Source organism: Chanodichthys erythropterus, chromosome 24 (genome assembly GCF_024489055.1).
Source record: "Chanodichthys erythropterus isolate Z2021 chromosome 24, ASM2448905v1, whole genome shotgun sequence".
NCBI lineage: Eukaryota > Metazoa > Chordata > Actinopteri > Cypriniformes > Xenocyprididae > Chanodichthys > Chanodichthys erythropterus.
The window spans coordinates 6,200,119-6,227,439 of NC_090244.1; the positions used below are offsets into that span (position 1 = coordinate 6,200,119).

Here is a 27,321-nt window from a genome sequence, read left to right on the forward strand (position 1 = left end):
CCATCGGATTTCAGCTAAAATATCTTAATTTGGTCTTACGGGTGTGGAACAGCATGAGGGTAAGTAATACATTTTCATTTTTGGCTGAACTAACCCTTTAAGTAATTTTATCTTGCCCAACAGACAGAAACCAAAAGAAACTGAGATATGTGAAAACAGATAAATACAGGGTAAAACAAATCAAGAAAAAAGTTCTCTCACACCATATGCGCCATTGATTTCCTATTCTCTCGGAAACATTTAATGAGCTTAAGCGAAGAAGGAGAGATTGAGGAGAGAGAAAAAGACGAGGAAGAAAACAGATAAAGCCTCCCAGAAATTTCCCTGAGAGAGTAAATCATTCAGAAAGACAAGAAGGTGCTTAGCAGAGGAACAGGTGTTGGATGTGATGATTCCCACACTGGTACCAGAGCCAAAACCAGCGGGACTCCGTCAACAAGGAGCAAAGCTGGACCACATCTGTCCGCAAGTCATTCCCATAGCGTCAACACATTTTGCAAAAGTAGAGAATTAAATGATTTAAAGCAATATGACTCTTTAAATATTTAGCGGAGGGATTCACTAAGAACGAATTGCACCTGTTAATAACATCAACACGCACCTGATTCACCAAAAGGAATTACACAAATCAGTTAACAGTTAACGCTTGTTTAACTCTTAAATGCATACCTCGGGTCTTTAGTGACATTCGCTACCCTCCTCCTCATTCATTTTTTAAAGTTAGACATCAACCTTCTTGGTATTCCTCAAATCAATTCATTATAAAGAATATAACAAGAAAAAAATCATAAAATTATAAAAGAATGCCTATTTTTGTATTCATTTTTTGTAAAAATTGTATAGGGTCGCAAACGACCCGAGGTGTGTATGAGTGTATGTATGTTTTTTCTGCACAATAATAATTGAATCTTAGATGACGGAATAAATGCAATTAACCTTTATTCCACAAGGTGGCAATGTCTGATACACAATGCTGAAGTGACGACTCATTCAGACAGAAAACGAAATAATAAGAAAAACATGAAAACTGAACGTAATCAAATATGACTAACTGTTATTGGATGGATCTGGTAAAGCTGTTAGTGATCGAAATATTGATTTTGAAGATGTTGAAAATTATATAGTTTTGAGAATACGTTTGAGATCGCGAATGGGCTCATATTCGTGACCTCAAACATAAAACTAGCCCATTATTTGCTGAATTTACTGGGAAATGAGCTCTGAGGAGGACAGTGATGATGGCATAAAACATCTGCACAAACTGAGCCCTTTCAAGTTCCAAAAGGTAACAAAGTATGATTTATTTTATTCTTCTGTAATTGTTACTCTAATATCAGAGGAGTTTTTTATTATCGCGACAGGCAGAGATCCTTCCGTGTTAGATAAAGATCCGGGTCGATAAAGACCCGAATATGTAAGAATGATTGGCGAAACAGTCATGCATTTAAGGGTTAAACTTCTTGAACTAAATTGCTTATTGAACTGACCCTTTACCTCACTCAGAGCACGGGTGAGTAAGCATGGTTTCAGATATCAATGTTTCCATAAAAAATAAAACAACAATAACGCAGACATTCATTACACGTCCGCTGATGCTCTAATCGACGAGCTGCTGAGAGCTTGTTTTAGCTCTGAAAACGATTTCAAATGTTGAAGAGCCATTAGAGAGGCAGACTGTGAGTAATGTGAGATTCGGACATTCTCCCAAACGCCGCCCCATTAGCTCCAGCAGTGCAAGAGAAAGAAATCTGTGGTACGTGCAGCCATTACGGTGTCCCCCAGGGCTCGGTATTGGGCCCAGTGCTGGATTTCAGTGATGTGCAGTATTGCTTCATCCTTTCATTTGCAGCCCCAGTGGAACCGCAGCCATGTCACGCTAAACGTTATCAATCAGCTAACAGCAGCCTGTTTAAAATCACTCAAGGCTCACATGGTATCAAAAGCTGCCAATGCAAATGCTAAACAAATACGGTTTCAATCTGTCCCTTATCTACAAGCGTCAAGCCGTTTAAAGAACATTTAACACAGCACATGTTAGCATACAAGTTATTATATACAACATTAACAATATGCATCACAATATTCACTTCCTTTGAAACATTAAAGTAAAGATGCACTGAACTGATCAAACGTGAAAGTAAACATTTATAATATTACAAAAGATTTCTGTTTAAAATAAATACCCTTCTTTTGAACGTTCTATTCATTGAAAAATCCTGAAAAATAAATCAGGGTTTCCACGAAAACATTAAGTTACACAATTGTTGAACTGATGATGATGAATGTTTCCTGAGCAGCAAATCAGCATGATCTCTGAAGGATCATGTGACACTAAAGACTGGAGAGATGCTGAAAATTCAGCTTTCATCACAGGAATAAATTACATAAAAAAAAAATATTTCACACATTATTTGTTTTTAATGTATTTTTGATCAAATAAATGCAGCCTTGGTAAGCATAAGAATCTTCCAATCCAACCCCAAACTTTTGAATGGAAGTGTATTTGTATTTGAAAAATTCCAGCAAAAAAAAATCATAATTTGTTTTAAAATAATGCATATTGGATTTATTCACCGATTCTATTATGCTATTGTCATTTTTTTTTTCCTTTTTACACCTCACTACATATTTATTAGATTTGTTAATTCCAGTTGGATGAGAAAAGTTCAATTAAATTCAGTATAAATTCTCCAAAAAACAAGTCAATTTATCTTCTAATGATGATTAGATATTTTTACTGAAAAACAAGGAAAAAACACTGATTAAGAAAATTATTTTTTGCAGTGTAATCTCAACCTCGAATTTCTCACACAAATGTGATAAATGATGCGAGGAAGACAAAGAGGAGTCTGTAATGATGTGATGAAGAAAATTATACAGAGGGAAAAAACAATGCAGTCTGCAGGCAAACATTCGGATAGAGTGGAAATCCACAGGAGATTCCACACTAAAAAAAAGTCAAGTGAGAGAGAGAAATTAGAAGGTGTGAGAGGCAAGTGAAAGAGGGATCAAACCTTACTACTCACTGGAGTGTCGAGTGAATTCGCGGATTCACAGTCTGGGGTCTCTGAATGCAAGCGTGTGAATATTTATAAAGGACAGTGAGCGAACGAGGCTGAAACGAAATGAGAACAACTACTCTGAAGCCAAAAAGTCATCGTTTACTTAAGCGAAGATCTGTCTTTCCCTCCTCTCGAACCTGTATGAAATTTCTTCAGTGTGTGAGCCGCTGCCCTCAGAGTAAATCTGGGAGGATTTCTGACGGCGAACTAGTGAGGGGTAGTAAAGGGCATCCGAGAGAGAGACCGAGAGACCGTTTGAAGGGATATGAAAGCCTTGTGCCAAGTGACTTTTCCACCCAGACACTATAATACACTGAAGCTTCATGTAAACGCAAGATCCCACAGCAACAAGAGTTTCCTGTGGTTTACCAGCCCACACTCAACAAACCTGAATATTAACCTGGTGTTTTGACTTGATACACTCACAGAACTCGTTCCTCCATCAAGATGCGCTCAACTTCTATCTGCCTAAATGACTCTGAACACGCCGCAACCTGCAGAAATAGAAATCATTGCGGACTTAGTGTGAAAACGTGGACTCGTGCAAGCTTGACAGACACTTCATTGGTCCATGAAGGATAATTCATAAAGGCTGCTGGGACACCTGCTAACACTATGGTGACATGAACAAACCAAAATCAAAGCCTTTTCACAGCTGGAGAGAGTATGAGGAGGAAACAGACCATTCAATGAAAAATTAATGAGAGAAACACTCAACATGGAGGCTGTAGAAAAGGAGAAGAGCCAATTAGTTTATTAGACATAAAACATAACCAGACCATTGTTTGGAATGGAAGCATTCTAGTTATTAAATACTAGGGGTGTAACAATTCAAATTACTCACAGGTCGGTTTTTATGACGGTTTTAGGGTCACCGTTTCGATATAGTTCAGTACATGCTATGTTCAAGGGAAAAAGGACTACTGTAAAATAAAAATTAGATAAAAGAAAATTAATCAAACTACAAGCAACAGCATTGATTAAAGGCACAATATGTAAATTTAGCCACTTGATGTTGCTTATTCAAAACGAAGGCTTAGCTTGATGAACATCTACAGCCGGTGGAAAGAATCCAACGGGCAGAAATCATATTCATGGAATGTATTTAAGATTTATTAACATTACTGTAGTATGAAGCAGGGTGGGGCTGAAAGCCACTGGAGAGGAACGAGGCCGCTGGAGCGATTGCTAATGAGAGACAGGTGCGACACACGGCTTGAAAGCATTATGCCGTAGACGACCGCTTCTGCTTCTTCCGGTCAAGCATATGTGGGGTTACGCAGCACTGTTTATCATATTAAATACATATGTGTGTTGAAAGTGGTTATAATCAGGGTTCTAAATTAACACCCGCCAACCCGCCAAATGTGGGTTAAAATTCATTTTGGCGGGTGTTAATAAAAACTTACTAGCCAGTTTGGCCGGTGATGCCCCCGTTTTATAGCTCGTTCAAAATAACCCGCAAATACATTGCAAAAAAGCCCGACCAACACACAGCAGCCTGTTGGTTATATCGGAGCAATTGTGTAGTGATTATATTCACCAACAGAGGGGGCTGTGCAGCTACACTGACACTGCTACACTTGGTCGCGCATGCGCCGCTACTTCATGAAGAACGTAACCTGGACCAGAGCGCCATTTTCATCAGTTATCAAAAGAAACATCGTTATTGGTTTCAACTTTTAGTAACATACTATTCATGTTAAAGTAATACGGTTATGTGTTTTATAACAGGGCTTAAACATGGTGCGGGATTGTTTTGGACTATTTAAACGTCCTCAGTCACAAAGCAGCAATTTCCACACTCGTCTCAACCGTATCATGAGGTGAAGGTACACTCAGATATGAAAAAATAAAACAATTATAATAAAATAATAAAACACTTGCAACTTACTTAGTGCTTAAAATGCAGAATAATAGTTAAAAATAGTTAAACGTTTAAAAAGTTGTAATTTCTATAATGCAACTCTGAGTTCGTTCGACGGCTGCTATGAGACACTTGTTGCAAACTGCAGTAAGCTAGATCGATATTAGGCATTTTAAATCATGGTACTTGCGGTAAATCAAGAAAACAAGATTTAAACAATAAGACTTACTACTGTTTTGAGCTATAACATGATTAGTTTTCTGTCGATGAATGTATCCATCCAAACAGTTGCTCACCTGTCTAATAAAAAACATAATAATTAAAGTGTCTTTGGTGTTTCCATGGCTTCTACTAAATAAAACCTGAAATCGAGGGTAACGTGGGTATGATGTAATTGATAGGCGACGCAACAACAGAGTCCATGTCCTGGTTAAAATTGCTTATTTCTCTGGATTGAAGATATTTTAAGATATAATGCACGGATCCAAAATACTGATACTGAACACGTGTTGTATCCATCGACAGAAACATACATTAGCCGAACTGTTTGTCTGTTTTACACGTTGAAATTTTCGACAGACCATATTATAGATGCGCCATCAGATTTAGGATGAACCGCGGTGCAAGTGCGTGCCAAACCGTGGGTTGAGAACGGTACGGTTCAATTTTTTTTTTTTTTTTTACCAAGAACCGTTACACCCCTACTAAATACTGTGTTTTATACACTACACAATAGTAGGAATGCAGCAACAGTAATATGCTACACTGATGTCACATGACCTCATTATATTTGACACAGTTGCACAACTTGGTAAATTGTGCACAGAATACATACTACGTCATTGGAATGGCATGCTATACATGATCATGTATAGTATGCCATTTTCAAACACATTCCCGGTCTTGCCCTCGAATGCACATACTATACACAAACCTGAGAGGTATATACAGTATACTGTAAATATCTCACCAGGGGAATTTCCAAGTATAGCTTGAAGTATAGCTTACTTCAAAAATGACATAACATCCCATTAGTCAGTGCTACCACAAAAACACAATCACCCGAGACAAACAAACCTCCCAACAGTGTCAACATATCGGCGGCCAAAGAGCTCAATAATGGTTTTGAAGGTTTCTGCTGCTCATTAGAACTGCGCTACTGGTGGAACGAGAAGATAAGCGTTGGATCGGTGGCCTATGACACGCTTCTCCTTATCTGACATAGCCATCGATCATCTATCAATACAGAACCTAGAAAAATCAGCGAAACAAACACCTGTTCGATCAGAACAGCCAAACAGCACCTGATGCCCTGCAGGATGGCTAGTTAGACAGCCAATAAATGCACAAAGCAAAGAAAGAGACGTGGATGAGCACACAGAGACCTCTGAAGGCAGTTTGATGCCCTGTGACCGAGGCATTACACTCTGGAGCAGAAGTGCACAACCTGCTGAGAAACGCAGGGCAGATGCACAGTAGAGTCCATGATATATCACAGAACGCTGTGAATACACTCTCATAAAACAGATCTAGCACATTCCTAATTGCCAAATGCTCCATTAGAGCTGCCTCTAGCATGCTAAAGTTTAGCTCCAACCCTGTATGAACACACTTTCCTGTCGTATTCAATTTGAACCACAAGACCTTGATTAGGACAGGTGTTTGATTAGAACTCTGCAGGAAAGTAGCGCTGCGGCCCAATTTGCATCATATTTGCCCTAAAATACTGTAATTACAATGCTATGTTCAGAACAGTACACTACTTTTACCATTTCTGCAGTATATACTGTGCATGATATGCTAATTTTCTGGATGCGATACCCAGTGTATCAAGTTTTAAATTCATTTTATGCTAATCACCAAGCTAGTTTGCACATGCAATTTGTTAAAAGGTGCCCTAGAGGTGTCTTTTCAAAAGATGTAATATAAGTCTAAGGTGTCTACTGAACGTGTCTGTGAAGTTTCAGATCAAAATACCCCATAGATTTTTTTTAATTAATTTTTTTAACTGCCTATTTTGAGCCATTATTATATATGCACCGATTAAGCATGCGGCCCCTTTAAATCTCCCGCTCCCCCGCTCCCGCGAGCTCACGACAGCCTTAAACAGCAAATGCAAAGTTCACACAGCTAATATAACCCTCAAAATGGATCCTTACAAAGTGTTCACTATGCATACATCAATTCCTGTGAGTATAGTATTTATTTGGATGTTTACATTTGATTCTGAATGAGTTTGAGGCTGTGCTCCGTGGCTAATGGCTAATGCTACACTGTTGGAGAGATTTATAAAGAATGAAGTTGTGTTTATGAATTATACAGACTGCAAGTGTTTAATAATGAAAATAGCGACGGCTCTCTTGTCTCCGTGAATACAGTAAGAAATGATGGTAACTTTAACCACATTTAACAGTACATTAGCAACATGCTAACGAAACATTTAGAAAGACAATTTCCAAATATCACTAAAAATATCATGTTATCATGGATCATGTCAGTTATTATTGCTCCATCTGCCATTTTTCGCTATTGTCATTGCTTGCTTACCTAGTCTGATGATTCAGCTGTGCACAGATCCAGACATTCTGCCCTTGTCTAATGCCTTGAACATGGGCTTGCATATGCAAATATTGGGGGCGTACACCCCGACTGTTACGTAACAGTCGGTGTTATGTTGAGATTCGCCTGTTCTTCGGAGGTCGTTTAAACAAATGAGATTTATATAAGGAGGAGGAAACAGTGGAGTTTGAGACTCACTATGGCTGCGTCCGAAATCGCATACTACATGAGTAGGTACTACATTTGAATTTGAACGTACTTCCCGACCGTTAAAACAGTACGTTCTATATAGTATGAATATGGGTAGTATGAATAAAATTCGGACGTACTACATCCGCCATGTTAATGTTGTCACTTGTCATGCGTCGTCACAACAGCGCGCAAATTTAAATATGTCAAAGTATAATCACCTATTTAGCTAGGAAATTTTACCTCAGAATAAAAATACATCTGTGAATATCACGACAGAGGCTGATTTGAAGCAACGAAATTAAGCAATTTATTGTTAAAATGAATGCATATAAAAATACACGAGAAACAAAAGACATGAATCAATAAACAAACTTGAATACATTATATATAAATAGTGTGTAGATAGACAGAGAGGGCGAGAGAAATGCACAACATGGCCTAAATATTATATACAATATATACAAATAAATACAATGATAATAATATACATATTCTAAAAAAAAAAAAAAAAACTACAAACTGTGAGCCCTATAAACTACTGCTGCCTGAATGTTGCTGTCCGTTAAGTTTTCTAATCTCATTAAACTGCTTAACAACGAACGTCTCCGTTAAATAAAACAGTGTTAACAAGCGGATGTAACGTTATCTCGACCTGTTGGTTAGCTTGATGTGCTGTCAGTAATAATGATTAAACATCTTTTTACAACCGACTCTTAATCTTCTCATTACATTGTTTAAACTTTCAATAAGTCAGCCGTTTACTTACATTATGTTAAACAAGTGCAATTTAACCACAATAAACAGTTTTTCCCTGAGGTTCTGAAGGACTTGAATGAGCTGCATATCGCCGCTTTCCGCCATTTTTGAATTATGAAGAATCATCTCTCCTGTGGCATCACAGGATAGCGCAGCGTCCATCGAATGCCTACTACAGAATTCGGGCGGAAGCAGTAGGTCATCCGGGTACTTCTCGCCTACTGTTTTTCGAATACTATGAATTCGGACATACTACTCGCCTCGCATACTGTTTTTCGCATACTATATAGTAGGGAAGTATGCGATTTCGGACGCAGCATATGTAATTTCCATGTACTGAACTCTAGGGCTGCACGATTAATCCCATGAGATTGTCATGCGTGTCTCATCAGTAAAGCCGGTTCTGTGATTAGCGGTAAATGTCCATCACCTGCTTTCAAATGGAGCGGCACTTAATATACAGAGCCGTAGTTCGCGGACAAGCTACGCAATAACGCGTTCATAATCGCAGAAGAATCGCCTTATAGATATATAGAATAGTCTCATGCGATTAATCGTGCAGCCCTACTGAACTCTTGTTATTTAACTATGCTGACGTAAATTCAATTTTTGAATCTAGGGCACCTTTAATATACAAACCTAAATGCAAAGTAAAATTTTATGGTAATGAATTTAACTAATGCAAAAAGAAACAATATGTGATAATATCATTTAACTTATACTAATGTTTGCATGCAAATGGAGACAATATGCAATTTAACTAACGCTAACGAACACATCCATAAGGTAATTTAGCTAATGCTACAATTCAAATGCAAACAGATTAATATGCAATAAGATCACTTTGTTAACGATAAAGTTCACATGTAAGCGCAAAGAATATGCGATAAGATCATTTAGCTCAGGGGTTTTTAAACTGTGGGTCGCGACCCATTTGTGGATCGGGCTGCACGATATACCAACATTAAATAGAAATAGAAATAGAAATGTCACGAAAGACTGTTTCAGGTCTGTTCTGAGAGCGTTTTCTGCATTGGACACCGCGTTTAACAACCGCGTTTAACAACACTTGTAGCACGGATTACAGTTCACATCCTGACTGAAGCGAGCACGTTAAAAGTTTTTATGCACATATTTCATATACTCTTTAATGTCTGTAAATGAAGAAATTAAAATGTAAATATTAGTATTGAAATTTAACAGTTGTACCATAAATAAAAGTATTATTTTAAATAAATACTAGATTTCTGTCATATCAAACTTTTGATTAAGATTACAGTACTTTTGGACCCCCACAGCCTAGCCTATCCCAAGATTCATTGCGAGCCAGTGTTGACTGGATTTCTTGAGATAAACTGTCAGATTACACTTGATATTAAATGTATTGGGCTTCAACTTGCTCAAATATCTAACGATACAAATGTTTAAAAAGAAAAAGAAAAAACACTTTAAAGCTGTACAAATGTTGACATATCTTACCAAAAAGGGATTTTATAGACAGTTCATACTCTATTATGTACAAAAACAGACCATGGTGAACATATTTAGACATTTTGTGAACCCCGTTTTGTTTTTAAGCAGTTGAATATCATTTTAGTACAAACATCACAACCACTCATCAACAGCAGCTGTCACAGTTGCTGGGCATAGCATCCCATTTAGAGGCCCACTGAAGTGCCTTGGATCGCACAGCATTATTTAATGTGTTGACGTAATTTCCACTGAAACAGGAAGACAGGGCAGGACTTCTCAAACAGCTTTCCCCCCTTTTTAAAATAGCCAATAGCGTTTCTTTATATCACAGCTCGGCCGGAGCTGTTGAGCTTGGTAAAGCCTCAGTTTCCTCCTAAACTCAAACCTCCAAATCTCCTCCATTTCGCTTTAAAATATAGCATTCTGAGTAGAATTCAAATCCGATACGTTTTATGGTCTGTGCCGACTCATGGATATGATCTGCTCTGTGCTATCGTGTCTCTAGACCAGAACACAAACTGCAGTGGTTTGTGCGACACTAACATGAAACCAGACTTCTTTCTCCCCAATGGAAAGCATATCTTAATTGTTCCCTATCCCATATATAGTGCACCATGTAGAAAATAGTAAATGTGTGAACAAGTGACAGATTTTAACCGCAGCTTCAGCATCTATTAATATAGGGGGCGGGGCGCTTTAGATTCCAGAGAGCATTTGATTGGACAGAAAATCTGATGAGAAGCTGAAGTCCATATTGGCGGAAGTGAGAGACTAAATTTTGAACGAATACGAATTTTGTCATTCTTTTGGAGCACACTAGCTAGCAGCTAACTAGATAACAGTAAGGCTAACATATTCATACTAAAAGCCAAAAAACTACAATTTTGGTTTCATGGCCTTCGTGGACTTTAAAGTCCGAGTCCTTCGAAGGATGCAGCCTCTGAATTAGATCCGATCATGTGATCGGAAATCGGGCCCGATCACGTGGTTTCAGACTCGATCGGAATCGGACGTTACCTCCCGATCAGGACTCGGATATATATATATTAGGGGTGCAACGGTTTTCGGTAAAAAAAAATCGAACCGTACCGTATGGTTTGTTTAAAATAGCAACGTGGAAAACAGACAGAGTTTAAATAATGTAGCTACGTTTCATTCGATGGATGCTCAAAACGTTACAACAACGATAATCAGAAAGCGTGGACAAAACAGTCACTCTTTGTAAACTGTTAACTGCAAGTGCCGTCTGCTCTAATGTCCAGTCATTTAAGCCATCATCACCCGGGTGTCGATACAGGTGAGACCTGAACAGCACACGTTGCTGACTGTGTTTAAACTAACTCATTTAAACCTTGCTGATTTAAACCTTCAAGAACAAGTCGCGAAAGAGAACTCGCACGCGCTGTGAGAAGATTTGTGTGCGCTCATCCGAAGCGCGCACACGCTTATTCCAGTCAGCGCGCAAATACTGAGTTCTCTTTCACGTCTTGCGCTTCAGCGGACAAATTCATACAAAAATTATTTAAAAATGCCCGTCCTAGCGAGTATCCTAGCAAACATAGTCGGTTATGTCTTAAGTGAACGTATATAAGTCGAGAAAGACAGCGCATGTGGAACAGTATAGGTATACTGGATTGTGCATGTCTTAAAGGGAGAAAAACTTTTCCTGCTGCCTGTTTTTAATGTTAAATAAAACAACAAATAACAAAGAAATCACTTACTGCTCTTGACTGAATAGTTTTTGTAACTTCAATAATGATTAATCTTTATTTATTTTATACAGTAAAGATGCAGTGATATTTTATATTTGATTACTTTATCCATTTTCTGTACGTGAAAACGACTGTCAGATACCTGAAAAACCTGAAAAGCACTGTTCCTGGATCTGTTTTTTCGCTCTTCTTTATTCTTTATAGAAGTATCGGATCGGGACTCGGTATCAGTAGATACTCAAAATCAAATGACTCGGACTCGGACTCGAGGGCAAAAAAACGTGATCGGGACATCCCTACTGATAAGGTCATCTAGCTAATGCAAACATTCACATGCAAGTGGAAACAATATGCGATAAGGTCATTTAGCTAATCCTACTTGAGATATATAAAGTCATCTGACATTGTGTCCCAATACTGGTGTACGGTCTTACAACACACTCAAAAGTATGTACTTACTTTTAGTGCAAGTATGCAAATTAAGCCGCCGCCGTTGATTAGCTAGTTCAGGTGTGTTTGATTACAGCCAGATCTGAACTCTGCAGGAAGGTAGATCTCCAGGAGCATGTCTGCTCTAAAGCATTGTTCAAAAATAGACCGTGATTACCGCCAATGGTGAAGCAGATTTGCTGTAGGCAACGGTGTTTGTTCAAAATAAACATCCGCTAGGAGGTATCATGCAGTTCAGGCCTGTCGCATGAAAGCTGCCATTTCAAAACAAATGCCTGCACACTTATGGCACAAATGATTCTGGGTTGTTTTGAATAAATCAGGCTATTGATTTATTGGCTCAAGATTGTTGTAAAAGGATTGCGGTATCACTTATGTATTAAAACGTGTAAATATCCATTACTAGTAATGGATCGCAAGCCACTCGACTGAAAATAAAGAGGTTGAGAATGTTTATAGACACACTTAAACCCAAACATCCTGTGCTTTCACTCCTCTTGGCGAGAAACACCTTCTACCCCTCTCTGCGTTGAAGTCTGGCCCCGAAAACTTGCCCGGTTTTTTACAAGAGCCCACAGCCAGCCAATAATGAGGGAGAGAACGAGAGCATGTCAAGAAGTGGATTCTTTCTGCTGAGCGCCATCTGGAAAAGGCGAGCAAGATAAACAAAAATGCCGCTCGTATCCCCTCCTCACACACACGCACACTTACACACAAAGCCTTTTGGATTGTCAGGGATTCTGGCTTATCAATTTCCAGCCAGATACAAACCCAAAGATGAGAAAACGCACAATAGCAGGAGCGAGTGAGAAATAAACGAGAAACGCGGGTTTTCAGACGACAATGACCGACCTAAAGCGATGATGGTTTGTTCTGTTTGCTTGTTTTTTCCCCACAGGCCTTTGTGCATTTCAATCTGGTCAAACTTTGCCCCAAAACCCACATGGTAAATTGGAAAATGGTGAGATCCAACGCATTGTCACAAACAAAAGAGCGTGTAAAAATGAGACCTTGATGGCACAGAACAAATCACATTGTAGGAAGTATCACATGGAAAAAAGGGATTGTGTGAACCTGAAAATGCCTCCAGGTATAAGTGTGAAGAGGACAGGAAGTCAAGGCGATGACATGTGACGCCTTCAGAATCCTAAAATGAACAGGACACCACTTGGAACAGAAACATTTAAGGGCACTTAAACTTAAACACTAGAATAGATGTATTCAACTGGACAAACACAACTAAATGGAATTGGCAATACATAAATATATACTGCCCGGCCAAAAAAAGCCACTGTTTGATTTTAAAATAGGCAAATACTTAAAGGATTAGTTCACTTCAGAATTAAAAGTTCCTGAACAAAGCGAACGTGCAAAGACTAAGTCAAACGACTTTTACAAAAAAAAGGTAAAACAACGATGTCGGATGATTTTCAAGTTGGAGAAATGGAGATGGAGATGGTGTGACATAGTACTTCCGCCTATGTCACACGTGACCTTTCCAACATGATTATGCAATGCGTGGTGCATCACAGAGCTAGTGCAAGATAAGCATTTGTGGTTAAAAAGTATATAATTTTTTTTTTTTTTTTTTGCTAGATAAGACCCTTATTCCTCGTCTGGGATCATGTAGAGCCCCTTTCAACCCATTGGTAACTGTTGAAGTCCACTATATGGAGAAAAATAATTTCTTTTCGACTGAAGAAAGAAAGACAAACATCTTGGATGACTTGAAATTTTAATTCTGATCCTTTAAGAGTCTATGACTGGATAATTATTGCAGTGATTATCATGTTTCTAGCATGTTATTTGTTTGGCACCTCTTGATGGAAGTAAGAGGTGCATCAATTTTAAGATATTAAGATATTGACAATGCAAGAGGTGAGCACTCTGTAAAGTCTCCTCCAGCACAACCCAAAGACTTTCAGTGAATTCAAGGCCTGGGCTCAGAGGTGCCAATTCATGTGTGAAAATGATTCTTCATGCTCCCTCCCAAATCTTTCACAATTTGAGCCTGATGCATCTTGGCATTGTCATCCTGGAATATGGCCATGATGGGTCTTCCTACATGGCTGTTTAAGACATAAAAAGCTACACACTCCATCAATTAGAAATAGAAGATATGTTCCCAAAAATATAACATGCTAGAAACATAATAATCACAGCAATAATGATCCATTCATAGACTCTTAAGCATTTGAGTCCGTTTAAATCCAAACAGCAACTTTTTTGTCGTTCCTGAACTAAGGAACTAACTGAAACACCACTAATTCATTGTATTCCCTCTTGATTTTATAAACTCTACACCCTCAAAATGGGTCTAACGCTGCTCGCTTTCTCAATTATGTGTGCAAGAAACGAAATTACACACCTCCCTCTCACACACGACAGCGTCCACTAGCATCAGCTGACCTGTATTGTTCGAGCGTCGAGGGGCTCAGGTGGCAGGTGAGATCTGGGGGCGTTTGACAAATAAAAGTGGTCAGATAACGGCAAGCCAGCATCTCCCAGAAGAGGACGTAGATGGTGAAGAACCAGGCGGCTGTCCGTTTGCATTGGATCACAGCTGAAGAGTTTGACCTGATTACTAACCTGCCTGTTCAGCCAGAGCTCTGAAGACGCGCAACCACGCCAGAAACCGATCAAAACAAAGAGAGAGCAGATATGAGGGGCCGTATAGGCCATAATTGTTGAAAAACCTCTTACAAACACTAGTTAAACGAAAAACATTAATCAACCATAGTGAAATTCATTCATATGCATAACTGAAAAGTCTCTTACAAACACTAGTGAAACGAAAAACACTGATCAATGTAAGTAAAATTCATATGCATTACTGAAAAATGCCTCTTACAAACACTAGTGAAAACACTGATCAGTCTCACTGAAATACTGAAATTAAAATGGATTTCATTAATGATGAGAGCTAATTTCACTTGAAAAGGAAGCTGTGGTACTTCCGTTTAATCTGGAGCATGAGAAGTGCGGCCACAGCTTCCTTTTCAAGTGAAATCTCCCATCAACTACTAAAAAAGTCTGTTCTCATTTCAGTAATGTTTTCACTAGTGTTTGTAAGAGGCTTTTTCAGTAATAGCAGTAGTATGTTCAGCAGTATGAATGAATTTCAATTATATTGATCAATGCTTTTCATTTCACTAGTGTTTGTAAGAGGCTTTTTCAGTAATAGCAGTAGTATGTTCAGCAGTATGAATGAATTTCAATTACATTGATCAATGCTTTTCATTTCACTAGTGTTTGTAAGAGACTTTTCAATAATTATGGCCTATACGGCCCCTCATAAGCGGAGGTCAGCGACACGGAGCTGAAACTTTGTTTTGATATCTTTAATTGAGAAGATTAGAAACAGATGATAATGTGAAGTCACAGCACTTGAGGACATGTCTGTTGTCTACGGATGGCGATTCCATCAATCTCGAAGCAACTAAAAACTAATTACAGCTCAACACAAACACAGTGGATGAACCACATTTCGCATATTTCTACCAAGTGTGAAAAGTATGACAGTGCTGGTTGGATTCATATTAGGGCTGCGCGATATATCGAAATAAAACTGATGTTGTGATATGGCTTAGTGTGATTGGCAACAATTTAATTACAGGATTAATTCACCCAAAAATGAAATTTCTGTCATTAATTACTCACCCATGATGTTGTTCCACACCCGTAAGACCTTCGTTCATCTTCGAACACAAATTAAGATATTTTTGATAAAATCTGTTGGCTCAGTGAGGCCTGCATTGCCAGCAAGACAATTAACACTTTCATTGCCCAGAAAGCTACTAAAGACATATTTAAAACAGTTCATGTGATTACAGTGGATCAACAATAATGACTTAATTCAACAATATCTAGTGGTGGACGATTTCAAGACGGTTTCATGAAGCTTCAAACTTTACAAATCTTTTGTTTCAAATCAGTTGTTCAGAGCGTGAATCAAACTGAATCAATACTTCATATATATATATATATATATATGGGCTGTTCCAACGATAATCGTGAATATTGTGTACAAAATAAGAGTCTGTCTTTATATAATATATGTCTGTTTGTTCTGTGTATAAATATTATGTATATATAAATACACACACATACATGTATATATTTAAGAAATATCAGGTTTCATCATAAAATTTGTCAAATACATCGCAATAAGCTTTGTGCTTTGTTAATTTTGATCTGAAACAATGTCTCAGCTTTCAAATTCTGTCCATTTATCACAAAATTCAAACAATAAATACCCTTTTGGAGCTCTCTATGTGGCGCCTCAGTTCAAGCGAACAGAGCGAAAGTGAACGCAATCATCCCTTCCTCTTTGTTACGTTACAGAACGAAATAAACATGAATGATCAGAAAATATGTTGAAAGATACAGTATAACTTACCAAAATCTGTATCAAGTCTTTCATGTAAACGCTCAATCAGTGTTTCAACCGCGGAAAGACGTCAATAAAACAGCTTGTAAACAATGTCACATAACTCAGAAAAGTGTTATTTTCGGTTAACGTGACCTCTGATATAAATTAAAGTAAAAAATGTATTAAAGTAAAAAAAATAAATGCTATATAGCTTCACAATGTCACTTAGTTTTAATTAAAAATATTGCCATTTATTATTGTACACAGACATAGAAAAAATTATTATATATATCATAATATCAATAAATAGGATCTTCCAGTTCATTTAGAGGAAAAGGTGTAAAAAAAAAAAAAAAAAGAGAAAAAAGAGTTTTACAGCTGTTTTACTTCTTGATTGTAACCAAAAACCCTCTTTTAAGCATTTTTTCAGCACAAATACAAAAAGATTGAGATTAATCAAAATTGAGATGATCATCAAAAGAATGAAAAATATTGAGATTAAATGTAAACCCTAGTAATTCTAGCCCTGAACGCATACAAATGATTGGGGACACACTAATCCTAAACTTGCATACTATAAAGAATGCAAACTGGGATTGAGCCACCCACACACACACACACACACACACACACACACACCAACCTGAAAATGAAAATCATATCACATTGGTTTCAAGCATCTTATTTTTGTATGTTATTTTGTTATTGTTGAGGAAAGGTCCCATAATAACATCTCTGTGTGGCGTCTGGTTTACACAACATCCTCTCACGGCATGATATTACCAGAGAGATAAAGGGCCGGCATTCATTTTTAATGTCAGAAATGTAATGTATTATGAAGAGTCCAAACACACACACACATACACACACAGAAACGCACACCTCATTAAGCAGTGCAGGAAATACTCTGATATCCCTGAGCCCATGAAAGATCCGCCGTGCCACGAGACTAATGCGACTAATCGTTTGTCCGGAAAGCTCACGGATACCCTCAGGTAATGGGGCAGCACCTCTAGAGACAGACAGACGGAGGGGGGTTAGTGGTCTTGCTGTGTAAATCATCTGTGGAGGTCACGGTTACAATTCATCTACAATGAGAGCGGACGATGCAAGCCAACGTGAGGTGGCAAAACCAGACGGATTACTTTATAATCAACGAGAAACTGCAGGTATGTGATGCACTTCACAACACCTTGATTGATGAAAACATTTTGGGAAACCTGTTGGAAAACAGTTAGGGCCATTATTAAATCAAAATGAACTTTGCTAAGCTCTGACCCCTTAGCTATTGTCGAGCTATAGAGAACAAACAATAGAAATGAACTTGAAATCTATTATAACGTTCACTCTAAAACGTAATTCAGCGGACCTGTTACCACAACTTAAATAAATGCATGGTTGCAAGTTAAAAATTATAATTTATTGTTTTAATTAAACCTTTTAAGTTGCAAACATTATTTTGCAGAGTTCTGTTGACATAATAATGTTGATCATTGTATCAACTTAATAACGTCTGTAATTTAAACTCAAATTTCTGTGTTCATTGGCTTTTTTTTTTTTTAATTAGGTTGTAGTAACTTAATGAAATTGTCTTGATAAATTAGGCAATGGATTTCTAGTTCCCAGCATGCTTTGCATATGACTGGATAAGGAGAATAAATTAAGTGTTAAAGGTGCACTATGTAAGATTTTCTGTCTGCTAGAGGTCGCTTCAAAATAAAGGTGTAGCTTGATGAGGCCAAGTTTGAGCGCGGAATCTTGGGACATGTGGTCTTCACCTCAACGGCCAGTGGGAAAGAATTGGGATAGGACTCGGGAAGAAATCATGTTAACTACTACTTAAAATTTGATTTAAACAATAAGAATAAACATGTTGAGCTTTATAACAACAATTAGTTTTCTGTCTATAAATATATCAAAACAGTTATTCCCTTAACTATTAAAACTTGTAAATATTAAAGCGTCTTTGGTGTTTCCATGGTTTCTACAAAATAAAACCGGAAACCGAGGGTAACGAGGGTATGACGGAATTGACAGGAGACTCCTCAATTTTAACCGCCTTGGTTAAAATTGCAATTTTCTCTCGGTTTACAAATAGTTGGAAACATTTAGGATGTTTTAAGTACTCAAGTGAACAAAATATATGGCCTAGTGGTTTTTGGATATTTTACTGCAAAATTCTTACTTATTGCACCTTTAATTTATTTGTTTAAATGAACGTAAAGACTTGTCAGTGTTTAATGCGGTTATGTTTGACATTAATAGAGACTACATTGACTCAATGACTGTGCTAATGCCAGTGACAAGTAATATCTTATTTGTTCATTAAATATACGTTAAATAAGTTATGCTAGCATGGCTATTTTGCTAACATGCTAACAGTGCTAATGGGTTCCAGGGCTATAACTCTGGTAGTTGAAGCGACTTAATTTTTTTGAGTAATCAACTTAAAAATGTGCGTTTATGCTACAAATTAAGTTCCTCTAACTCAATGTAGCTTATTGTTTGAACGTAAATTCACTCAAAGTTGTCATAACTCAAAAAAATATTAATGCAAACCGTTATTTGTGAGAAATTTATGTGAAAATATGAAAAAAACGTAGCTTTTATCCATCGCATACACTTGTCAAGTTAATCATCTTGTTTTAAGATCTTAATTAAAACTACTGATTAAAAATGTCTGTTAAGGAGCTCAACATCTGGAAAGCATCAACTTCTATTTTAAGCACCATATATGCATTAAAAACATCTGATAAATATGCAAAAACATCTGTTGAATGTCATTGTAACATTTCAACAGAGACCCTATCGAGGTGACAATACTGTTAGAATCAACAACGCTGTCTAAACAGGAGCATTGTTAATTAAAACGGAAACGCTCACGTCACAGACATGGTGCTACATGCAAGGTGGCAGAAAAAACGCAGCACTCTAATCCTGTTGATGGTATTATAAAAACATATAGAAATGTCAGGGCCTGTCGACATGGTTCAGTGCCCAGGCGTCTGGAAAAGCGATTCTTGTCCTGACTGAAATGATTTCTGCACAAGCTAAACACATTGTACTCGTGCTTTTCTTTAGAGGGATTTGGAAGTTTTAACTTTGTGGCAGGTGGCAGCGGCCGTCCCTGGCAGCCTGTCGAAATGTTGCCATGACTGATGGCATGTAATCCCAGTACAGCGAACACGTTCTTCTGCGTCTGGAGACAAACAGGTAAAGATCTGCTCGTCTCGGAGCTGCTTCAGGATTTGCAGCTAAATCATTCTGCAAGTTAAAGGTGAAGTGTGCCATTTTTTGGATGGTCAAAAACTAAAATACCATTTAAACCTGTAGAAACAACTACAAGTAAGCGATTTTTGAAGAGTGCACACACTGTGGTGCCTTCAAAAACCCTGCTTCAACATACCCAATTTAGATCATGGCTATCTGTTTGTCCAACCAATAAGAGATGCTTGGGAAACCTGTTTGGAAACTGAATGCAATGTGCAATTGGCACAAAAATACACACTTAAGCTTGAAGTATTGAGACATTCATGTCATAGATCTGCTAAAATGAGCTTCAATCTATCGCAAATGCATCCCAGTAAGCAAATATATATTAAATGTTTAAAAAGCATGTCACCCGGAAAGCATCACAATGCATTTTAAAAGTCATATGTGTGTGCAATCATCAGATCAGCATCATAAAAATTATGGCTTGCATTCTTAATCTTAAAATGTCACATTTAAAAAAAAAAAAAAAAGGTTTGTGAAGAAATAATTTTCACTCAAAAAATTGTGCACAAACAAAGAAATAACACATTGAACTAAACATGACATTTTGGAATAGAAAAACTGAAATAGTATTTTCTTGTAAAATGTAGTCCAATAATTGGTTTTATTTGCAATACTTTTACAGTGTAGAAATTGTATTGTGGATGCAGACATTTTTAAAATCGTCAAATTTCAATTTCAAAGTTTCAACATGGTACAAGCGCTATACGAGGTGATGTTGACACTGTAAAGCAATTGCAAACATGAATGACCTGAGAATTCAGTTAGATGTAATTCAGGAATCTGTTTAAGCAGCGATCTGTTTGATTAAGCACTATGACTGTGGCGGATGTCAAATATTGGCTCAACCAATGGAGCGAGTTTTGGGCAGCGCTACCTGTGTGATCAAACAGTGGAAGACAGAGGCTGCGGTTGAAATCGCAAACTCTCGAGTAGGTACTTATTGTGAATAAGTAATTACTTCATGACGGCTAAAAAAGTATGTTCTATATAGTATGAGTGTGTGTAGCATGAATGTAATTCAGACATACTTCATTCGCCATGTTGTCAGTTAAATCAACTCTGCTCAGAGAACATATGGTCCCTCTCTACATAGAGTTAAAATAACACTGAAGCAGAGTTAAAGTTAATGAGATAATATGCTGTTTGTGGAGTTGTTTAATCAGATCTTGAGAGATTTAATGTCTTTTATCTTCAGTTGATTTCATACAAGACTGTGGCTGAAGTCAGTTGTACTTCTTGTCTTTCTCTTCAGTGATTCTGCTTGTTAACAGCAGGCGTTCATCACTAATGCTCAATCATAACTTAATTAATCACTTAATTATCTCATTAACTTTAACTCTGCTTCAGTTTTACTTTAACACCATATAGAAAGGGACCATGTACTCTGAACAGAGTTGATTTAACTGGGGTTTTTGCTGTGAATTTGGACATACTTTTATCACATTCTGTTTTCGCCAAGTCATTCAAGTTCATTTGATGCTGCACAATTACAAACTTCACTCTTAAATTGTGATTTTTTTATATAATGGTATTTCACCTGTTTTAAATGACTATTTAAATGCATTTTTCCCTCCTGAGATCTTCATTTTAATACAAAGGTCAGTTTGTAATTTCTGCAGTGGCCATAATTAACTTCACCGTCTAACTACTTAATTCTCTGAATGAATCAGCATTTGATCATCATGCCCCAACAGAACACATTCAATTCACAGATGCCTAATAATAATGACTCCGCTTTCTACCGTAATAACATTTATAATGAAAATACAAGAACTTCCTCTCCACTTTCCCACGGTTTGTGTGGTTTAGGGCGAGTTGGCCCTGTTTGGAGCATGATACTTGCCCAAAAAAAATCCACCTGAGCAGATTTAAAGGATTTCAAGAAAAACAGGATTTTTTATTTTCCTCTTTTGAAGTAAAAGTGACGGATGTACTATGTAGACATACTCTAACATTCAACATTGGAAAATGAGGAAGTTGAGAAACCACAAGTTCACAAAGAAGGACAAGAAAAGGATGCAGTCTGGAGAAGCATGAAACTTGTGTTTTTTAGTTTTATGCTCTTCAAGGAGCAAATAAGGAACACCGCATATCAAAACAAGATGGTGCCATGAAGGAAGTCCTGCCTACCAGTTAAAAAAGCCAACTGCGTGTTTGTTTACTCTAGAACACAAATCCGAATTAACTCTACCAGTTCAAGAAATGTGTGCGTACACAAGAAACCACTGAACGGATTGGCTGAACACACGAAAACACAAGGGTGTCATTTTTAGATTTATCCACTCTGGGACCCAGTTTTTTTTTTTTTTTTTTTTTAAATAGCGGTTTCAGGCTCCAAAAATGCCGGATCTGTCTGGACGAAACGTTACAAAATTTTTACATATACAGCTAAACGCGTCTCCATGTGGACGGGCTCTTAAAATGATATATTCATTTTTAACATTTTTTATTTGCCAATATGCTTTCTAAAAACAAACATGTAGTAATCTTAGCTCCAATTAGCACATTTGACTACACATAAAAAAAATAAATCAGTGTAGAAAATGTGAAAAATGTCCACAGAATCCATTATCGACATGCAAGCCCAGACAAAATCTGCAGCATTGATTTGTGGAGGAAAATGTGTGGAATTCCATGCAATGGATATGAAAAAATGTTAAGCCGAGGCAAGAGAAGTCTGCTAGCTGAATTATCCAAAATATTTAATAAGGAAACACGGGAAGTGCGGAAATTCTTGAATGACAGCTGTTCCAATTTTCCAACGTCCAGATTCTGATTGCGCCTTCATATAAGCAACAAAAACAAATGTGGTTTCCTGAGGAACACTGTCCGTGCATGTGTCATGGCAGTGTAGTGTGAAACAGACCTAACATGTACTGAGGATGACAGGAGAGACAGAGATGCCAGACCAGGTTGAGGTGTTTTCATGGAGATGTTTGGCATTCCTACTAGCTCACATCTAACTGTTCCTCACGGCAAAAATTCATTGCAAATGCAACAAGAGCAAAAAAACAAGCCGGGATTCAGGCAGACTTTCACCCTCACCTCTCATTAAAGAGGCAATATTGTTGTAAACGAGAGAGGCGTGTTCGCCGCATTAATATGAGAAGAAATAATCTGATTTATTGGCCCACAGCTACAAATTATCACCAGCCAGGAACGAAACACAAATCGCTATTTCAGGTAGGAGTAGGACACGTACGCTGACAAAAACTGGTCTAATTGATATTCCAAACTGACTTTGTTAATTAAAGCGCTGATTATCGTGCCAAATGGGTCATGACAACTGGAGGCGATGGCTTGTCCTTTAAAAGCAATTGTTAAATTTGTAACAAATTGTCTCTGTTCCCAAGAGTCCTTATTGGAGGTGACGTGACGAGTAAATGAAATACTGTTCTCTCAAACAATGACAAAAGATCCACCTCAAAGAATTCACTTAAAATCTCTTAAATAAAACTTTAATGCACTATAAACTGACCCCACGTTCAAATATGCCAACTTCCCTACTATGAAGTATGCTAAAATCACTACATCAAATGAGTAGAGTAATATTGCATCATTAGAACAAACTAGGTGGAAAATACCTGGATGTATATTCTGAAATGTATTCGATGGACACTTTACTACAGGGTTGCCAAGTCCAAGGTTTTCACAAGTAATTGGACTACAACAACTGTTGCCTCTGGTTGTTTTTTCCCCTATGGGTTAACAGTTTGACATACTGTATAAATTATATGTGACTGAAATACTTGAATTGAAATATTTTATATTCTACCAATGATAAACTTTTGCTAGATGTTAAGTTTTGTGATCACTACGATATAGTAGGTTCACTGACTGTACAATATGTATTTTAGGTATGGGAATGGCATATTTTGGGGGTTTTTCAAGGTCGAATCATATGTTTGATCACTAAAGTCCCATTTATTTTGCATATCAAACTCAAATCAATTTACATTCTTAAAAATAAAGGTTGTTTATTGGCATTGATGGTTCTTTAAAAAACCTTTAACATCCATGGAAACTTTCCATACCACAAAAAGATTCTTTAGTGAAAAAAAGGTTCTTTGGTTTATTAACCCCTTAGCATTCCAAAAGCCTCTTTTTTGAATGGTATTTATAGCATAGGTGGGGAGGGGGGTTAATGAATTTATTAAAACACTGCATATGTATGGAAACTCATACAAACAGTAATTTTGTTTCCCATAATTGTGACTTTATACATGAATTAAAACATGACTTTATTTCTTATTTTAAACTTCCATTTACAATTATTTATTTTTTTTATCGCTTACTCAAAGACAGAAACAAACTTTCAAACATATGCCACTCTTTCCCGTTTTTTACTTTAACAACAAATGTGTTTAGATATGACCTGTCAAACGATTAATCGCGATTAATCGCATACAAAATAAAAGTTTGAGTTTGCCTAATATATGTGAGTGTACTGTGTGTAATTATTATTTGAGAAATATTTACAAGAATATTTATATTTTTATATAATTTATATTATATATAAATAAAAATATTTTGTACATAACATATTTCTCTTAAAATATATACATTAATTTGTGTGTATTTCTATATACATATTAATTACACACAGTACTCACACATATATTAGGCAAACTCTATATTAGGTAAACTTTTAATCATTTTACAGCCCTACTTTTAATTCATTCATCAAAATTTGACAAATTCCATGACATTCCGTGTTATATACTAAATTCCGTTTTTATGACTGGATTCCGTCCGCATTTTCTGCATGGCGGAAATCATAGGGCCCTATATATGCAATACTTCGACCGAGTACGATTAAGTTCATAATCTTGGTAACCATAATCGCATTCAACTAGGTGGTGTACGCCGATTTTAGATCACAATAAACAAAAGGGGGGGTCGAAATTCGGCGCAACACCAGCATTGCGATATTCATTTATTCGTTGCGATATTTTCATTATTGGTGCACATGTAAACATAGTCAATGATTCAAATACTGAATCACTCAAGTCTCATTCATGAAAAACCTACACAAGTTTGAATCATAACGATCAATATGAATGTGCTACCAAAAGTGACAGCAGTCCGAACAGACAAAATTAAGATATAAGAAAAAGAAATTAAAAAATAAAAGAAAATCAGGAAAAAATTAGATTTTCTTAATCATTTTCTAAAAAATGTTATAATAAATAATGATAATTTCAAAAATTGAATACAAAGACAAAAAAAAAAAAAATGCAACATGATTTGAGGTTTCATTTATATCTGTAACACAAACAGCCTGGAGCCTTTTAAATATTAAAGTTTGTGATTCTTGTTAAAGCAGCACAACTAATAAAAATGGAGAAAGTTTACCAAAATTCAAGGGCTTTATATTTCTCGTTTTTGAGTAAACTGAAGCAGAGATTGGCATCGTCAGTATGAGGTCTCTAATGGAGTCAGCAGGCAGATGATGTTCAAAGAGTTAGTGAGAGAGTTAGTATTGGCTGGAGTCTGAAGTTCAGCCTCAAGCCTTCCTTTATTGGCCTCTAAGTGAGAGACACAGAAAGAGGCTTCTGCTAACGATAAGATAAAGTGTTCAGGAGGAGAACAGCACTGGTTTTTGAGGCCGAATGACATAGGGGACATTCGGAAAGTACTTGATGTAAATAAAAACATGCCTGGCTTTTGATAAAACCACTGGACACGTGTGGATGCAGATGAGAAGAGAGCACCGGTTTGATATGAAGCGGGGGTGTCCGTGCCCTTGTCCTGCGACCGTGACTCCGTGCGGTCATCACTGGAGGAAACAACTCCCCGCTCGGTGCTGGAAAGAGATGAGACGGTCGCCGTCAGCAGGGGTCCAGACCCCCTTCAACCAGCTCCACTAATCACAACAGTTAGATTGGCGGCTCCACGCGTCCCGTACCTGGTAACGAGATCGCTTCCTTTGATACACCAGCGCGCCTACGGGGAACATGAGGCAGACACAAAACACGCTCCAATGCGCTTGCACACGTGCTCGGCTCAAGGACGTCTGCCTTGTTGATGCGAGGGCCGCAGAGATGCAGGTGAGATTGGATCGAGACTGAATTATTGATCAGCTAACAGATTTAGCGATGAGGAATTCATGGATCTGTATGCTTAAGGCTCTCCTCTTGGGCTCGGGAACAAAAAGCCCAGGATGAGGAAGAGGAGAAGAAAGAATTCACAGGATTTATAAAAGCAAAAAGAAATGTAGGGATTGTGAGCGTGTGAGCTAATACTCAGGTAAACAAAATCGATCGTCGTTGTTGTGAATGAAAACAGCAGGCTGATATTTGGCTCGAGCTTTCAGTCAGAGCTCTTGTCGGTCGAAATCAAATCCACAGGTCTTAAAACCTATCAGCGAGAGAAAGGTCTTGCTGCTGGGCTCGACAGGGGGGCTAGCCACACCATTAGCCTCTCCACCGCAATTACTTCTGGAGTCGCAGCGTTATTTTTAGTTAGTCACTTAAAGCGTGTGCTTATAGAAGCCATTTAACCCAGCAGGAGTTTTGACCCTTGTACTAAAAAGACGAGAATTTGCAGTACAAATCAAAAGGGCTTCACAGAGCATCCATATGTCTGAGGCTTCACATAGGAATCCCTGAACAGGTCCTCGAGCTAAGCTCTGGTCACTTTCTGTCACTGACTGCATGTCACACAGCGCCGGCGTTTTGTTTAATGAGCTTACAGGGAGATTTCTAACGAGATCTGGAGTCAGTGAGGAAAGCGGCCAGCACAGACCCAATTTGGAGCTTGAATTTGCGCAACAAATCCAGCTGCTTCCCTGTTCGGATGCTTTAAATTGGGGTAAAGTTTGTTAAATGTGCCTATGGGAAAGAAAAAATGCTAATGAGATCTCTGTAATACCTCAAACATTTCTCTGAGATTTAATAGAGAGCCAATGGAGACTATTACATTGAGTCATCTAATGTGATTTTTTCAGAAGAGATCTGATGCAAATCTCAATATGAACTCTCAAATACTCTAAGAATCCAATATTACATGATCTTAAACTTTTCCAGGAAGCAAATGTCAGAGATCTCAATATGAACTCAAATACTTATAAAATTGAATACCAAAACGACCTTAAAGGATAAGTTCACCCTATGTCATTAATTACTCATCCTCATGTCGTTCCAAACAAGTGGTTGCAAATTAAGATATTTTGTTTAAATCCAATGGCTCAGTGAGGCCTCTATTGGGAGCAATGCCAAAATCCCATGATCCATAAAAGGTACTAAAAACATATATAAAGGGTTAGTTCACCCAAAAATGAAAATGATGTCATTAATGACCCACCCTCATGTCGTTCCAAACCCGTAAGACCTCCGTTCATCTTCAGAACACAGTTTAAGATATTTTAGATTTAGTCCGAGAGCTTTCTGTCCTTCCATTGAAAGGGTTTGTACGGTATACTGTCCATGTCCAGAAAGGTAATAAAAACATCATCAAAGTAGTCCATGTGACATCAGTGGGTTAGTTAGAATTTGTTGAAGCATCGAAAATACATTTGGGTCCAAAAATAACAAAAATTATTTATTCAGCATTGTCTTCTCTTCTGGAATCCTTTCCATTGAATTGATTCCATTGAATCCT

The 27,321-nt window shown here is 37.5% G+C and overlaps 1 protein-coding gene across 5 annotated transcripts in view; it reads right to left on the reverse strand.

Annotated features, from left to right (window-relative positions):
* The window catches only part of plxnb2b (plexin b2b), a 195,003-nt gene that overhangs the window by 153,326 nt on the left and 14,356 nt on the right, over positions 1-27,321 (reverse strand). The window lies entirely within an intron of this gene.